Raw genomic sequence first — 12,768 nt, forward strand, 5'->3', positions numbered from 1 at the left:
TATTTTCTTCGAAAGTACTCAGATAGGTGCCTAGACATAAAAAATACTTTGCTATTCAGCTTCTTAGATCTAAGTTTAATAATAATAGCTCCAGTAAGGAGCTATTACAATACTCCATTGTCTTTCAGAGGAGTTTTGTAAAATGGTTGAGTATCATACACTGTCTTAGCACTAGCTTTTTCCTGTAGATATTTAGAGTTCAAAAGATAGCCATTGGTGATATTTTTCTGCTATTTCAAAAATTTCCTTATGTTGCTTTATAATTAAGAACGATTCATAGTAGATAATAAGAGCATTAAGTTGTTGAACATTAAACTTCTCCAAAAACCTTGCTTTCAAATAAAGCACACAGCCTTTGCAAAGTGAAATGGAAGCAGCAAAAGAAGCTAGCTCTCCTTATGTAGCCGTTTTGGTTATTTTTCCACAGATTTCCTAAAACAATGCCAACCTAATTTTGAGGCTGATATTCTTCCAGACCAAACATTGCATCTTCTTTCAAATGTTAGTGAATACACATAACCATTAAAAAACAGCATTACTGAAGTTAAGATAGAACACAAACCCATGACAAAGCAATGGTTTCTGGTATTTTGCCTCCAATTTTTTTTGTCAACCGCAACTGCTCAGTCACATACAAAATAATATGCCTGATCATGCAGAAAAGCAGTTACATACCCTTCACACTCTGTCTACTTTCATAACCTTTCCTTTTGCTTCCAGTAGAAAGAGATAAAGGTAAATACCTGCAAAAGAGACGATTCTGTTTCCAACACGTTTGTGTAGATGTGAAGGCAGTGATTTATTGGAAATACCGACTCCCGGCGTTGCTGATGAAACCAGTGCAGGCGTGTCCTGATTGTGACAGGTTTTTAAGCACGTGGGTAAGCCTGCTCTTGTATACGAACCTGCCATCCTCAAGAAACAAAACTGAAAGGAAGGGATACTAAAATTGAATTTGAATACATTTATTACAAAAGGTTACTTCAGATTTGACAGGGAGCTATCGAACGGATGGAAAGCCAAGGAACGAGTTTCAGTCCAAAGAACTGGACAATAACCAGGAGAACGGCCCTCTCTCGCGCACTCCACGTTGCAGTAGTTCTGCACCAGCAGTAAATAAGAGAAGAACACCGAAGTCTCTGTCCGCACAGCTTCAGTTACACAAAGAAATCAAGGTGTGTGCCGACAATTTCACTGAATCAGTGGATTTATGTTGACATAAAAATGCAACAAGACAGAGCTGAATGGGGACAGTAATTCCTGTGCGTTTAGCTATTCCACCCTCTCTAGTAAGTCCTATAACCACTGGGTTGTTGATGCATGTTTTTCTCACTAATAAGAAATATTGACAATAAATATATATGTATTACCTGAAAATGTGAATTTCTCCCACCTGTTCCACCTACTCACATGTTTCTCCTACGTTGTCACATTACAACCCATTTTCTACTGCCCGTTAATTTCTGGAAAAGCTCTTTTTTTTTCATTCAGATTGTACATCTGTTTAAAATACATTTTTGCAACGGCAAAGCTCCAGTGAGAATATTATTAGGGCTTTGGTTCTCTGAGTTATCTGAGTTTAATGCTTAATTTTAATCATAGGAATAGTCTCACTGAAACATAATACTTATATGCTGAACACTAGTCATAGTTATTAATAGCTTTTGTATCAAGCAGTGCCTGGAAGCCCGAAGAGCAAAGCTTCGTTGTTCCAGACAAGATACATATAGGCTAAGAGATGATCCATACTTTGCAGCATACTCACTGTATCACGGACTAATTAAAGTAGCATCAGAAGAATGACAATAACAACTTCATATTTAGTTTGTGTCGTTATTATTCAGCACATGTTCAGAGAATCCAGTTGTTTCAGAATATTTACGAATTAGGCTAAATATATTGTGAATCAGTCCCGAAAAAAGCCTCTCATTAATTTGCCGAAGGTAAACAATGAAAAGCAAACTAGTTAAAATTCTTCACCATTGCACTGGGAGCAAACAGGCAAGCTAGCAGACTGTACATATTGCCTAGCGCATTTTCATGGCAATTTTTCATGCTAACCGCTTTCCCAGAAAGTGGGGATAAAAAAAGATTAGTAGACTCTTGCACCCACTTTTTCAAAAGATCAACAACTTCCCCATATTGTCCAATGTTTTTCGCCAGATGAGCGACTCCCAAAACAGTTCAGCGTGGAGAAAGATGACCTTTCATGGACTAGCTGGTGCCTTATTGTCACGGCCTTCAATGAAAGAACACTTGGGTAGCACTCAGCTCAAGATTAAGATATCTAAATTTAGCCACCTACCTGGAGGTATGTGCACGAGCGCTAGGTGTTTACGGCCCCTTTTACTGCCTAGTGTGGTTCAGCGGACAAGTAATCACGCTAAGATGTTCTTTTAACACCTATCATAACATATGTATTATGTGTACTATAACATTGTAATACGTATTATAACACTATAACCTGTAACGCCATATATTTGAAAATTTCCATCCGTAACACAGTTTTTATACTTTTTTTTTTATACAGTCCCTAACATGTTATATTTCTGGTGACTAACCTCGCTATTATGGATATAGCGTATTGATCAACGCTGTAATTAGCAGGGTACCCATTGAATGTATGAGCCAGTCCAAGCAGTTCTGATTCTGACAGCGTTACTCCCTAGCTGTGAAAGTTCATATTCTGCTCAGCACCTCGCTTTACAGAAGCAAATGTAGCCCCATGTCTCATGTTGCATGCTTGATAAAGCCATTTATTTTCTCACTTTTCCACTTGTATAAGAAACCACGATTTAACAGCTTTGAAGAGCAGCCGACACTTCGTGGAAAACTTAAAAAAAAAATTCCATTTGGAAGGATTTTTCATAACATCAGGCAAGTTTTCTGTTGGCTTACTCTTGATATATAACATAAAAGTATTTTTTAAGGTAACACCTCTTTCAAAGGCCGGGTCCCCAAAGAGAACAGTATTTTCTCCAGCAGCCAGTTGTGAAATCTTAAGTATAGGCTTAGAACATAAATAAAGCAAAGTGTGAAGAAAAAGGTTCCTTTTCTACACAAAATCTTCTGCAGCGAAGAATGAGAGGAAAAAAAGTCTCAAAAAATAAGTCGAGTGGAAGAGTTTGCTCTGAAGTTTGCCATAAGTTTGCTCACAGTATTTGCTGTAAAGTCTCAGGAACTTTGGTCAGATAGATCAACTTATCATAAACATCTGGAACAGCTATGCAGTACTTGATTGTGTCTGAAACATCCTGCCATAAAAATTCATAATTCTCCGGGTCTGTTCCCATACCACATTTCCCTGTCGGAATTTTAATGCCTTTTTTCCCCTGATTCGGCCCTCTTCGTTTTGGCATAACTAAACAGAGCAACTGCTGAGGCTCAGGTGTACTAACGAAACTAAATAACTATTATGGAAGCGTAACAGCAGTGTGGGAAGGAAAACATACTTGGAGGAAGATCAGATGTATGAGGAACATCATCGGGGTTATGGAGATGGCCTCACCGGAAGAAAATATGAAGACCCTTGAGGGCTGTGCATGCCTGTAGTAGAGAAAGCTGAGCACCCAGATGAGGGAGAGGTTGAACGAGAGGGATGAAGAGAACGGGGAAGGGCAGCAGAACACGCGCAAGGCAGTCACAGGGTTATACTCTGAAGTAGAGATTAAGCAGCTAATTAACTGATTAATCAAAACAATTAACTAGATGTCAAATCAGCACAGCAGCAAATTTAAACAGTCAATTAATTCATATATTCAAAAGAACAGTAAATAATTAATAAGGAATTAAAGAGTTTGTTAATTACGTGGCAGCAAATTAGTTATGCAGAGAACTAAATGAGAAGCAATTAATTAATTATGCAGAGAATCAAATGAGCCACAAAATATTTATGCAAAGAATCCATACAAATGGGCAGCTTAAAAGAAGATGGGTGGCAAAAAAGCTGAGATATGTTAAGAAAAAGTGGTTAATAAGATCAATTACTGGCAACTGTAGTTAGCTAAACTATTAAGTAAATCATTTGAATCAAGAATGAAAGTCAGGTCAGAAATCAATTGACTGAGGAGAATTAGGTTATCAAACAGATTCCAAAATAAAGACTCATCCAGACATTGGGAGTTACCGACAGTTACAAGGAGCAAATCTGGTGAAGAAACACGTCACACAGGAAGGAGTGAAATTAAAACGGACAGCAAAAATACACCTTTGTCATGATCTTTCACCGTTGTAACCTCATCCATCCATCCCCTTTGCCATCATCCTTTGCTTACTGCCTCACTGCTGTACCCCGCATTGTATTTAAATTAGATTACAAAAGAATTAGGATTCTGCATATTGTCATGCATACAATTGTAGCATTAGGCAAATAAGTAATAGGTTGCATGAACGTTATCCCCAGAGTTTAACTCCACCAATATGCCTTCCTTAAAATTTTAAATGAAGTAGGTAATGGATCTGAGAAGAAGGCTGCAATGACATTAGTAAAAGGGAACGAGATGCACATTATGGCACCAAGGAAACTGGAATGTGATTTGCACAGATGTGATGCTATAAACTTTTCACAGTGGTGCCTTGGCATCAAAATCAACCCAACATAATATTTGAGCTCAATAAAATGTGGTGTCTATCCATAAGAGCTATTTGACAATAAACGCCTATTTTAATACTCAGATGATTGAGATGGATTTGTAACACATCAACTAACGCTAGCATATGCATCAAAAATACAGAACATTTCTCTGCTATGAAATAATGTGAATTTGAAAAGACAAAGTGGTGAAGATTGGGTGGGGGAGGTATAGTTTCTAATTCTTCAGGCTCTTCAAGATCATCAGTCCACTGCAGGCCCAGCAGCCCAGTATATATCATATTGGCTTTGCTATTAATCTTTATGTAAATAGTAACACGTAATTATTTGGGCTAAAATGAAGTGCATACATACAACTCTAGGAAAATGCTGTAGCACAGACAATAAAGGCCCAGTAGGAAAGTGGAGGCCTTTAAAAGCGGTAACATGGGACACAGCGCTGAGAAGTACAGGCAAGGAAAGGGCCACAGGCTGACACTGGAGACCCCAGGGCCATAAACAGCTCATTAATGGTAAGTTAAAGAAATGCACATCTGAGAGTGGAAAAAATGGTTTTAGGGGTAAGAAAGAGATCAAAGAACATATCTAATATATCTAGCTAGCACATGTAAAACACACTATATGCCGAGAATTCAGTCGTTACACGGACTTGCAGATCAACGAAAAAAGAGCAAGGTGTATAACCATATCAGAAAACATTAAAACAGCCTCAAGTGGACCCTAAAGTAAGGAGGAAGAAACTATCAGCATCTCACTCCCTCTGACAAAGGAGAGGAGGAAGAAATTACGTCATCATCATCATCATCACGCTCCTCACAGGGAAGAACTTGGGGATGCTGATGACTCACTGCAACCCTCAGCTTCTTCTGAAGGAAGACAGCTACCATCAACCTTAGGATGCAGAAGGGCAGTAGAAGGATGAGCGTAACAACAGAGAAAGGGGTAGACACTGTATATGTGTACATAATATGGGTGTAACAATTTTAATTATGTTACTATTATCAAAACTTTTTCTGCAATGGCATTCTTTCTTTCTTTCTTCTGTAATAACGAGATCCGGACTAATAATAACTCTTTAATTAGACTGTTAAGATTTCCATCATACCAGCAATAAATTCTTGGCTTTGCAAATAAGGGGTGTTTCTTTTCTGTCCAGAAGAAAGATTTGGATTGTAGCAGCATTCCCTTGGAACTACGTGTGTTCAACTAACTACAACTTCAGAATTATCAAGAATTGGATACAAGATTAGATTTCATCAGTCTTTGAAGAGGGAAAATCAAGTGAAAAATGTGAGTGCTCATTCTCTCGTGAAGGGGTTTCAAAGCATTCTCCAAACCACTCTTTCCTATGTAAAAAGGAAATCCATTAGCATTTGCTGAATTGCTGAGACGGGACTTCTCTTTTTACCTCTTTTTTTACAGCAAGATAAAAACTTTACTAATGGAACAAAAGAACGGCTAACATTTTTTCCAGAATTTTAGAATTTCTCTCAAAAACTTCTGTTCAGAATTTTCAAATAAAAAGTTGTTTTCTGAAAAACCCGTTAACCTCTACCCACGCACACACATAGAGCTTTACAGAAGATGCTATACTAGCCTGGCCTGAAGGTCTACAAAAAAGTTTTCCTCCAAAATGAAATGCTTCAACAGTCATGCAACATTTGGATAGAAGCACTATTTATTAAAGAAAGATTATCTATATCAATGTCAAAAGCAAACCAGAGCTGTATGAAACCGTACAAAGAGAACGTAAAATAAAGTGTGACAATAAGCCACCATATTAACCTCTTGGTTTAAAAACTAACCTATAACTATTATCTCCAAAAAGACTCTGACCAGAAGTAGAATAGCTGAAAAGGCCATTTTGTTCCCCTAATAACTGTAATGAAGATCTCAGAAATCACAGTTTACCGCTAAGGTATTTTCCTGTACCTTATTCTGCTCAGCACAGCTGACTACTTGGCATGGCCATGACAAACCTTGGCACAGACCTCTAATATAGGATAAAAGTGCAAGAAAGTTGCAGAATCCTCTAAGGTGCAGTCAAGATTTCTTTAACATCAGGTAGGACCTGCACTTCAAAGAAAATCTTTATTTCCCCCTAGTGAAGAATAACCTCCCTTTTCTGAAAAAAACCCTCCCATACCTACATCTGCCAAATACAGCCAATTCAGAAGGAGTCACTGTTAACAGATAGACCCTCACATTTTATCATGGAGTGAAAAACACCTAAATACTTGTATTTATTATGAAAGACATCAGCAATGGACAACTTTATGTCATTTTGTTGGCTCTTTAAGGTCCAGTCTTTTCTGGAAGCGGTTTGGCATAACTTCCATTTAGGAGGATTACCTGAAAGGCTGTACATACTGCAATAAAAATCGAAATAATTTTTGTTTTCTGAGCCAAAGTGCAAAACCTACTATTTAAGATGTCATCAGAATATAATATGCAAACTCCCTCTCTTGTTATTTCGTAGTAGTTTGCACCAAAACGGGAGAGTATGTTCTTAACGTCCTCTATCTTAGGACTTCTGTCTAGGCACTACTATGCCCCTTGCTCTATGAGATGCCAAGCCATAAATAAGAAAGAAAATAAAATCAGTAAATTATGCTTAAAATAGCATTAGAGAAAGAGTAAAATAAAATGATTGCCAAGTGGGAAAAAGAAGAAATCAATATTATTTAACACATTTCTATATTGCCAAACACCAGAGAATGCAGGAGCTTACAACAATAAAAATATAACTTTAATACAGTACCGACAGTGAGCAGCAACAAAATCAATCAGAAGCTAAGTGAAATGCATTACGCCCTGGTTCTAGCCAAGAAAGCCCTCCTGCCCTCCTAGAGTAGACTGCAGAAAGCAAGAGCGGGCTCTGGCTAGAAGTCTTTAATGGTTACAGCAAAGCTAAGGAAATCAAGGTTACATCCCAGGTTTTAAATCCATTATAAATACAGAGGGCAAAAAATATTATTAAGTGCAAAACAAAAATGTGTATTATTTCAAAGGGATGCAAAGACTAACAAGGGATGGACTACATGCAAATACCCTGGAGTATTCTTTCCAAAGGCCTCTCTGAACTCATCACAAGACCTGTGATTAAGAGCTGACAGACTTCTACGAACCAGAGGGAAACATCAACAAGACTCAGGGACGGTCATAAGAGATTTTCTTCCAGGAAGGTGAACCCAAAATGCACAGTTGAAAGCCTACTGCCATCACTGTTATCACCTTATTCTGCTGAAGGAGAATTCTGAGGACTTCTGATATTTTCCGATAATTTTGACAAGTCAACAGGCCAGTCAGAGCTACTGACTCTGGCTCTCCAGAAATTCGACCTATAGTGCACACATATATCAGCTATACGGACAGCAACTCAAGTGCCCTTGCTGGGCATGCGCTAAGACATCCAAATATGTGCCCTGACACCCTGATTAATTCAGAACACACCTCAGTCAACGTGCAAGTGTACCTGATGTGTGGCAACCTGTTTCTCTCCAAAAAATCCTGGAGAAGAATATGACCGCCCCAGTGTAGACATGTTCTGCAGCCCTCGCTGATATGTATACTAGCTGTATAGAGAGTTTAAGTATACTCCATTAAGTATAAAGAAATACAGGAAGGCATCAATGTCACCACAAAACAATGAAGTCAAAGCACCTGAACACAAGAATAAACTTCTTTACTGTGAGGGTGGTTGAGAACTGTCACAGGTTGCCCAGAGAGGTTGTGGACTCTCCTTCCTTGGAGATATTCAAAACCCATCCGGATAAGGTCCTGTGCAACATGCTGTAGGTGACCATGCTTGAGCAGGGCAGTTGGACTAGATGATCTCCAGAGGTCCCTTCCTACCCTGTGAAAGCATGACAGAAGACAGATATCTCCAGAAAGAGTAAGGAAAGAGGTACAGAGGGAAGGGTGACAGTGAGGTGAGTTTTAAAGTGTAGGTGCTAATACTACCATAAACCTGAAACCCAGGCAAAAGGTTCCCTAATCCCACTTTACCTATTTACAGGAGTGCTTTAATCAAACCCAAGTTACTCAGCTCAGTATCTATTCAACTAGATGAAATTTAATGCTTCCAGGCCTTAAGCACTAAAAATCTGTGAAGAAAAGACTTTCAATACTGGGCCTAGTAGCATAATCACTGGAATAACCCACCGCTTATGGCAGCATCTCCTTCTCACAAACCAAAAACAAGATCTTTTAACATACAGAAGTAGAACATCTAACTCTCCATACCTCCAACCAGTTCCAAAACCTCGCCCATTTTTTTTATTACTTTGCTGATCACCTTTACGGATATTTGCATGAAACCTAACTGCTTTCTCAGCCCATCTGTTCCTGCTGGTCGCTTACAATGTGAACTCTTAATTCTGCCTTTTGATATTAAAGCTGGCTCCTGTGAAGGTAATTATGTCAGCAAAAACAGGTTATCAAGGATCATAATGTCTAATGGAGAATCGGAAGCAGAAGCTACCAGATTTGCTATTAATGGCCTTTCTAATAGGTATTTGAATAGAACTGCTTTTACCTACAGAGCTTCTCAGGACGTGTCTACTGCATTAAAAAGTCAAAAAAATGTTACACTAAACTGAAAAGCACATATTTTGAAGAAAGAAAAGAAAAATATTATCTCTTCATCTGACTTTTATTTAACATTACCAGAGCAAGAGAGAATGATTTAAGGTGTCCACAAGACACCAAGCTAGTTCTGCTGCCTATGTACGCTTTTCATAAAAGCCAAGGTCAGTTCTCAAGAACTCTTCACACACATATACTTAAGAAATAAAAACAGTAGCCACAGCTCTTCAAAAATACTGTCTCTGCAGATCTACACTACAGTTTCTCAGTGACGTTATCCATAAAATGATTGGGCATAAACAGAAGTCCCATCCCTCTGGTGACCAGGGCACATCTACTTAAGTAAAATCAAAATGCATAACCCAAACTACAAGACAAAATTTTTGCCAACACATTTTCATAAAATACAGTAAATATAAAATGTATTCAGTACATATATTGACACAAAACAGTCAGTAACTTGACTAACCCAGTGTATACTCTACCCTTCGTCTTAGCGGCATAAACACCTGCCTCAAGAGGTGAACCTCTGGTGTTAAAAAAAGACTTCCAGAAAAGCTTTTAAATAGGGAAGTGGTACAGATGCTCATTTTGTCTATCAGAACTTAAAACCGGGCATTAATGAGTTCTCTTAAGTTGCACGATAGTTTATGTAGAAAGAGGAATCTGTTCAGTGAGGATCAGAGCACTCATCCACAACCTAACATAAGAAAAGAAGCACAGGATTTGGACTTGCCTGAACTGCAACAGTGAACAGGATATGAAAAAGGAGCCCTGAAAGCCCTGACAACATAAAAACAGACTGACCATCTCACCTCGAGGGGGTCAAAAGGCCTGGAGAAATCATAAAATTGGTCACCCCAGTCTCATGCATGTTCTGTAAGTTCAGTTTCTGCCTCAACAGAGAGGTTGGGATTTGCTCTTGAAGCTAGAAAGATCCCACCATAAGTCCCACCAGAGGATGCAGTAAGCTTGGTCTCATTTGTGGAAATGTTTAATTACATTAACCAAGAAAGGACACTTCTTGCTAGTATAAACTCTTTCTCCTCCATATGGCTGTGAAAGTAACCACCCTGTTGAAAGCTTTGTAACGTAGACTAGCCTTTGGTAATGCACCCCAGAGTGCCACGGTCAACCGAAGAATCAAGCTTGCTTCACACAGCCTAATCTGAATGCCCAATCTAATTTTTAAAATAAAGACATATATTTTAAAAAGACTTGAAAATTCCCCAGGCTAATATCAGGCCGATTCAGAAATCTATTACATAAATTCTAAGCTGTTTTTCACTGAGAAAACAAAATGACATATGTGAGACACTCTCTACTTTATGGGTAGCTTTCATATATTTCTAGCTTGAAACTTGTTTCAATTTGCAAAGATAAACATCCTGATTTTTCCTCTTTGCTTCATAGTGACATGCAGGGTAATACAAGCCGGGAAAGCTGGCTTTTTTCTTTGAGTAGGTTCTACTCAGCAGGATCCAAATCCTTAACAGAAAAAAATCAGCATAACGTCTCAAACATTAGATCCTCAAGAAACACTGAGAGTTTTACCTTTCTCAGAAGTTCTAAAAAAATGAGAGGTTTTATTATTATTTTTATTGTGTTAGCCCATAGAAAGTTAAATTTGATTAGGGTAATCAATATTGCTTTGAAAGTGTGATACATAATACCAAAGTAGCTCTTTCATAGAAAACCGGGAATGGAATGAATGAATGAATGAATGAGGCATAGCCGCAATGCAGTGCTTCTTCCAGCAGTTAGACCTGCAAACTTCCCTACCAGTTCTCTAAATAGCAGCTGTGATTTCTTCTTCTAATTACAATTCACTCTCTCTCCCCCCTTCCAACCCCCAAACTAATTTTAACATAGTTTCTTGTTAATTAACCATGTTAATTGGTAATGCTTCTTGGCAAGTTTAGCAGGTTTCTGCAAGCACTCTAATATCTATGTCTAGTAAACGCATATTCATTCTGACAAAGTTCATGAAGAATCCCTCCCTCTCCTCTTTACAGAATTCTTCTAATTCAAAAAATTCTCTTCTTCTCTTAGCTTCAATCTGGTCGTGAAGTTCCAGAAAGTTCTGAGAAAACTATCACTCAATATGTTATAAGCCAGAAATTCAATAAGCTCATCCTGTCCTATAAAGTCACATTCCTTAGGATATTTTCCCCTGAGGGTCTTTGAAGATGTCATACTTACTAATTTCTGAACTTATGAGGAAAAAAAAAATTACAAGCACAAACTAATCTCATCCAGCCCTGAAAACACATTATTAAATGCTGAACCTTCCCTGAGATTTGGTATTTAATGAATGAAGGAGACTGAGTCACCTGTAACAACTTGGAGCTCTGCTAGACGCACCCGAATTCAGCCAAAAACTTTCTGGAGTCAACGGAAGCCACTGGAATTCAGCATTACTGAAAACTGCTGATTTATTTAGGTACCCAAATACAGGTTTATCCAGGCAACTAAACTAACTACAGATTTCAAAATGCTGGCTCGAATTGTTTTAAGAGTTTTTTTTAAACACTACTTCATACATTACAGCAGTGAAACGATACTACATCACGATAGTGATGTTTTTGCCAGGATTTCAGAGGCGGGAATTTTGCACAAGCACCCCTTTGGTTGGCCAACATCTCATAGCCCAAAGGCCCACTACCAGGTACTATGGACCTCCTTTGCAAACAGGACAATTGAAAATATATGCAGTATGTTATTGCACAGCTCAATATTCAGCGTTTGTAATTTGAATGCAGGTTAAGGGGTTTTAGAAAGTTCCTTTCTAGCAAAGCGCGTGCTTTCCCGCAACATTGTTCACTGCGGGTATGATTCTGCAGTACCTAGAAATGGGCAACCTCTCCCAGAAGTCTGGAAAACACTCCAAGCTATCTTTTGGTTGAGGAAAATAATTTAATAGGCCTAAGAGCTATTCCCCTTTCCTTCATTGCTGCTATTCCAATATAAGGCTACTTCCAATAGATATCTGCAATGAGCGATGTTAACCACGACTGTGCAATAAGACTGATGAGAAAAAAAGAAAAGAAAATACTTGAAAGCATTTGAAAGTCATTCTGAAAAAAAATCTTGCAGTCGTCTAATATTGCACTGGGTCCTGGGAAATGAGAGCTGCCAACTCAGCTAACAGGGACTGAGTAAACAGCAGAGTGAAACTGCTGGAAAATAACTGCTAATGGGATCGGGAAGAAAAGTGCCAACTGCATCTATAACAGGAGTCCTATTCACAGCAACATGTCTGCCTGACCTGCAGCATAACAATAGTTCACAAGGCTTATTCTATAGAGTAATGAATAGCTCTAGAAGCCATTAATCTTTCAATCTTTCATTACGAAGTGACAACCGTCACAGTGCCAGAAAGGTGTCATCTCTAATTTGCCTCTTCACACCTCTAATAAGACATTTTATGTCTTGATCTTAATATATGTTCAAAAAATACACTGTGTTTGAGCCCTCTTCCTGTTTTATCTTTAAAGGAGTCTTTCTAATCTTGCATCCCCATTTAAATTATTCTTAGCAGAGCTTCAGTTCAGAAGAGGGGGGACTATGGAAACTTCTTCCCTTCAACT

The 12,768-nt window shown here is 38.4% G+C and overlaps 1 protein-coding gene across 3 annotated transcripts in view; it reads right to left on the reverse strand.

Annotated features, from left to right (window-relative positions):
• Positions 1 to 12,768, reverse strand: part of TRAPPC9 (trafficking protein particle complex subunit 9) — a 483,858-nt gene that overhangs the window by 187,059 nt on the left and 284,031 nt on the right. The window lies entirely within an intron of this gene.

This window comes from Struthio camelus, chromosome 2 (assembly GCF_040807025.1).
Source record: "Struthio camelus isolate bStrCam1 chromosome 2, bStrCam1.hap1, whole genome shotgun sequence".
Classification (NCBI taxonomy): Eukaryota; Metazoa; Chordata; class Aves; order Struthioniformes; family Struthionidae; genus Struthio; species Struthio camelus.